Raw genomic sequence first — 6,000 nt, 5'->3', positions numbered from 1 at the left:
CAACGTCATGACGTCACTGCAAACGTCTCCGCTAGTGAGCTTGGACAGAAGCATACGGCCGACATCTTCCTTTATTCTGGGTGGAAATAGTAACATAGTTACGCCATTAAATGCGTTTATGGAAACATTTTTAGCGAGAAATGTGCATTTTACTTTCATAATGTTCGCTCGGTGAATGTGAAGGATGTTTGGTTTGATAGTTATGACGAAGAGGGAACGCTCCGTTCACTTGCATGGACATGGACTCATCTGGCTGCGTTGGCGCGTTGACGCGTTGAACCACCACACAATGATCAAGCGTCAGGTTAGGCGCGCAGAAGAACCCTCGCGCCAGTTTCAAACACAACAACAACAATTTCGTCTTCGATTCAATCCGTGTATGGTTCGTTCTTTGAATATTCCGATTTAAAACAAAATCAGAAAAAACAAAAAAGAACCATACACGGATTCACGTCCATTGTTTACTTCGGTGTTTTAAAAAATGCCGGTCTTCGTTGGTCTTCCTGTTTATGAAGGTACGGATAACTCCTCCCCCTGCCCCCGGCGTAAAAGCGGTTCAAGTTCTAGCCCAGCTCTAAAGCGGGGCCAGAGTTGAACCGGTTTTTAGGGGCCGGAGCCGGTTCTTTGGCGGTGTGAAACCAAAGCCCTGGCCCTAGCTCCGAACTGGCCCGGAACCGGCCCCGATTTTGCGGCGGTGTGAAAGGGGCACAACAATTCAGGCCGGGAATTTGATGCCATTCCAGGCCACCCTTCTCATGCAGACCACCATACCTCTAGTTGTGTATTCTAACACTATTTGATAGTTAAAAGAGATTTAGGAGTGACCGATGAGTTATCTATTTGAATATATGATTTTCATTGAAAACCCTGTTTTCAAATGTTATAGCAATGGATGAATACTCAAAAACTATTGAGGACAGCAGCCATAGGATACACAAATATACAAGGCAAGACACACAAAACAATGGGCCTATATTTGTAAAAAGAGAGACAAATACTAGCTTGGATGTTCAATAATTAACTTTACTTTCAAGCATCAAACATATAAAACATTTATCAAAACTGGAATATATTAATTTCTTTAAATTTAACAAGCAACAAGCAACAATGTAAGAACAACAAAGAAGAACTTAGAATACAATATTCACTCATTAGTTTCAATAAAGTAGATCACTAAGAGTAACCAGTCAGCGATTATCCCTAGTAAACCAGAGCCCTGTTTCATGTAGCTGGTTTTGAGGCAACCCCGAGTTTGTTCGCTCTGAGTTAGTGGAAACTCTGGGTTGTCCGTTTCAGGTAGCAGGTTCAGCGCAACCGAGAGTAGTTGCTGCGGCAACATACGCCGTGGGTCTAACCTGCTCGGGAGGTGGTTAGACCTACTCTGAGTTTGTTGTCTAAGGCTGAAGGCAGCTCTCCGACAGAAGGAAGTGTTAGAAATGGCATGTCCTTTTCTACGAGAGCCTGTGGACGTAGAGGCTGCGATCCTCAGAAGGAATCTCCGAGAGGAACGATTACCCCGGTTGGATATACTTTATTTTCCTGATAATTTTCTTCACGAGCGCTATCGTTTTTCAGCGCAATCTATCATTTATTTAGACCACCTTCTCAGCCCCCATGTTAACTGTCAAACGCACCGGGGGCATGCTTTAAGTTTATTTTTTATCGCAATTAACGCATGTGAAGAATGATCCGTCCCGTGCATCCCACCCGCTCTGTATTACAGTCACTTCAACGTTGTGGCTTTCCCATGATCAGAGTAGCTGACTAACCACGGACCTATAACTGCTGCAAGTCAAGAAACTCATTTTAAGAATGCAAGGCAGAAAAGACCCTGGTACTGCTTTTAACCAGATGCTGTTCTTCTCTACATGCACATGCTCAGCATAATCGTCTGCATTGTTCACTGAAGTAAAACCCTTTGAGTAAACTGTTCAACAAAATAACTTGTCCCACCACAGCCCGTGTTCTAATAAAGACAATCTACTTATTATGAGGATTTTTTTATTTCCTGAAAGCACAAAAAAAAAAAAGTCATTTATATTGGGTATGTTTTTAGAGCAGGGAACAGTAGCCTATCCCAGTTTGCACCTCACCCACCTATAACTTATGTTCCAAAATTTGGATCTCCAAAGCATCCTTTTGCATCTTTTGAATTGTTACAATTGCATGGAGGTTGGTGAGGGCATCTGGTTTAAGTAGGGCGATGACGCCATCAGTAACTGGAAGAAGATGATTAGACAGTGCAATTATTACTTGAGCCAGAATATTGCCCCATCTAATTTGCAATGCGCTGGGTTGCGTGTACATATTTAATTATTTTGAATAACCAACCTCTTATACTGTAAAGGCACTTCTATCCTGGGGGGTGGGGGGGATCAGAGGAGCTCCCCCCAGGGATGCCCTCAGCCACAGGACGCATACTCTGTTGGCTGAGGGCCATCTCCTCAGCCTCTGTGAGGGCTGCAGTTGGTGGACCCCCTCCAGTCTGCCGGGCCTGGATTGGATGACGGAACCGTCGCTGCCGAAAAAGTTGAAAATTGTTCAACTTTCTGACGGTGGCGAACGCTCCAACTGAACGGACGGATCCACAATGCATTGCGCGTCCGTCCCCATTCAAAGTCAATGGGCAACGGACAACTGACGGAGGTAGTGGGCACGGGGCGTTACGCCGACAGGTCGCCGAGCGGCGTTATTACGTAACTAGATGGATCGATTTGATTGGCCCGGGCGTCAGTCACTCAGTCCGGTGACTGTTCAAGTCAGGCCAGGAGGACCATCAGGCCACCGGGAAACGTCCCGGTGCTCCCGACGGCCAATCCGCCACTTTCCCGAAAGCATCTTTAGCCTAAGTGGATCGCAGAGTGGGTCGTACGAGCATCGTACAGTTTTCACACCGTTTCCCGAAAGCATCTTTGGTAACGAACCTCTTAAAAACGCTGACGAGTCACGAGTAGCTAACGAGTGCTCCAGGGTACTCGTAGGACGCTAAAGCCCAGTTCAGACCAAAGATTCACCTTGCAACGGCTTGCAACTCGCAACGCCTTGCAACGCCTTGCAACGAGACGGGCTGCGACGTTCTAAAACTGGGCAGTTCACACTGGCTGCAACGCGCTGCAACGGGTTGCACACTGGCTGCGACGCTAGGTGGTTTCCATAGCAACTGTGAACGCTCTGGCACAGCTGAGAGCCGCAACATCATCATTTGCGTAGGTTAGGTTAGATTAGTTAGGTTTGCAATTAGTTTTATTTTTATTTTGCTTGAGAGTAGGCTAGAGTTACTGTGTTTTGTCATTCTCCACTACATCTGCATTGGAGTAAATAGCTGGAGCTTACAGTTAGTTTATATTACCCGTTGTACTTGGATACATTGCATTTTCCGTTAGTTGAATTTCAGTTTGATCTGTCTTTGTTCACCATCGGCGCAACTATTACTTGGAGATGGATAACTTAATCATGAAAAGGAGAAGACGGCGAGTTATAAAGCCAAGAATATGGAGCCGCAGTTGGGTACTTCAGCGGCAGAAACAGGGTGCCTACGCCAATCTGTGTAGAGACCTGGAAGTCGGGGATATCGACCAACGTCGTATAGGACAGGTTGATCCTCCAGCAACTGAATTAAGTTCTCCTCCCTCTCCTCGGACCATCTTCGGATCTTTTTATGCTGGAGTGGACAGTACGGTACCGGGACGGAGTAAGGCCGTGACGTACAAGTTGTTCTGTGCTGTGATTGGCTGAAGAGGAATAGTTAATCGCTGCGTTCTAAAACTGGACCTTGCGATTTGACATGTTCAATCTCTGGCGACTCCTTGCAACGCCTTGCGACGCCTTGCAACGACCCGTTCACACCGCCCCTGCGACGTTCTAAAACCGTCTCGTTGCAAGCCGTTGCAAGGTGAATCTTTGGTCTGAACTGGGCTTAAGAGCCTCCTCAGTGGCGTAACCAGCGGACATTCCTAGTATTGGATGCGTTTTATTATAACACATTGGTAATGGTGTATCACGTGCGTCTGAGCCTAATGTGGGCCATTATGTTCTTAGTTTGAGAGAGACAGTCCAGGAAATGTTTGAGCAGGCAGGGCACTTAAAATGTGTGAGAGAAAGTGGGGGGGATTTATGCAGACTGACAAAGGCTACTCATAAAACGTAGCCTAAAATAATGTAATGTAATAATGTAAAATAATAAAATTATTAAATATTTAAATATTTAAAAAAATGCAAAGGAGCAGGCAAAAGGCTGGGATATGGTGGGGATTGGTCACGTTGACGGGAATGTTTAGTGACATGTGGGAGGGTGGAGGGGGTAAAAAAAAAGTCTCAATCACTCTTCGACGTGCATGAAAACCAGCCGCGTAGTTATGAGGGAGGCCGTCCTCACACCCATCTTCCTCGTCGTCATCGTCCTCAATATCCTCCGGTTCAACCAAAGCTACCCCAGCCTTAGCTGCAATCAGGGATGGACTGGCCCAAAAATTTGGCCCGGGACTTTGGGATGGAGAGGCCTTTTATCAGACCGCGGGAATAGCGCCCGTAGAATTTTGCCACGGTGTAAAATAATAAAAACTAGTCCTTATCCGTGGATATGTGCATTGCAACGGCATGTCAATGTTGGGATGTGCATGTGTTTAGAATATTGTGAAGATCACTGGGAAATATTTTATAAGCAATCTTGTCCATGTACAAAATATTAGAAATTGCATGTGCCTAGAAAGGTAAATCAAGGCTGAAAATTATCTAAATAGTGCAAGATACAATTATTTGAGTGGAAAAAAATTGTCATACACATAGGCTACACAGGGTTTGGGAGATGGGGGCGGACCGGGGTTTGTTGTGCGTTGCTGTGGTTACTGGTGTTGAAGTGTTCCAATGGTTTATTAGCGGTGGTATCTAATAAATCGCTCTCTAATCAATACTTCATTCACTGCCTCTTCCGTGGGCATTACAATATTATGAATTGTTCTCCGACGTCTCTGGTACTTCCATAATTAGTTCAAGTCATTTTTATATTGCCAAACATGCTCGCTAGTGCACCTGTCATAGCTATACTACTGTGTCCTGTTCCCGCCGAACCATTGGTCTCGCTGACATGGGCGTCGCCGTCAACCTTGGCTTTTCCACGGAAAAGGTCGGTTAATTTAGCACATTTGGCTGCGTCTTGCTCTAACATTTTTTTCCTTTTCAACCTCAACTTCTGAGCGCCACACAATTCTTTTGCCTCTTCACCACCTTTTTTCCTTTTTGACATTTTCGTATTTCTGTGTAACTTCAGTGAGATCAACGAGAAGTACCGGGTAAGTGACCCGGCCGTTTGTCAGGCTGAGCCAATCAGAAATGACAGACCGCGGAGCAGTCCAAGTTGGGAGGGGCCGTTCGGCTGCTCTGCTGCTTTGGCCGCTCGCTTTGCCCCCATACACTGTGGGGGTGCTCCCCCCTCTAAATTGACAGTAATACATCGGCCCCGTTTCACCGTCAGGCAAGAGCTCCGTTTCGCGCTGTAAGTAAGAATATCCGGTAGCAGGCCACCCCAAATCACGGCTTACTTAACTTTTTCATTTTTTTTTACATCTTTTACAAAAAAAAAAAAAAAAAAAATTATAATAAAAAAATAAATAAATAATAATAATAATAATAATTACGGCCGGCCGGCTCGGCCTGAAATCGTCCGGCCGTTCGGGAAATCTCCCGAACCTCCCGATGGCCAGTCCGCCCCTGGCTGCAATGTTGTGCAACATAGCTGTCACACATATCACAGTGCATGAATTGGCCGGCGAAAACTGGAGCCCTCCGCTGGACTTGTGAAGGCATCTGAAGCGCAACTTCCACCTCCCGATCGTGCGCTCAGGATTAGGACTGATAGTCGGCCTAGGCTTAATCAATTGTGTTTTAATATCTTTAGCATTCATATTATTGCAATCTATTCTTTTAGTAGGCTACTCTGCGGTTGGCCTTGATGGGGAGATATTTTAACCCTTTTTAATCCCATTTTCCTCCGACATTCCTGCG

Source organism: Gadus chalcogrammus, chromosome 5 (genome assembly GCF_026213295.1).
Source record: "Gadus chalcogrammus isolate NIFS_2021 chromosome 5, NIFS_Gcha_1.0, whole genome shotgun sequence".
NCBI classification, from domain to species: Eukaryota; Metazoa; Chordata; class Actinopteri; order Gadiformes; family Gadidae; genus Gadus; species Gadus chalcogrammus.
Note: the sequence above shows the minus strand (reverse complement) of the source record.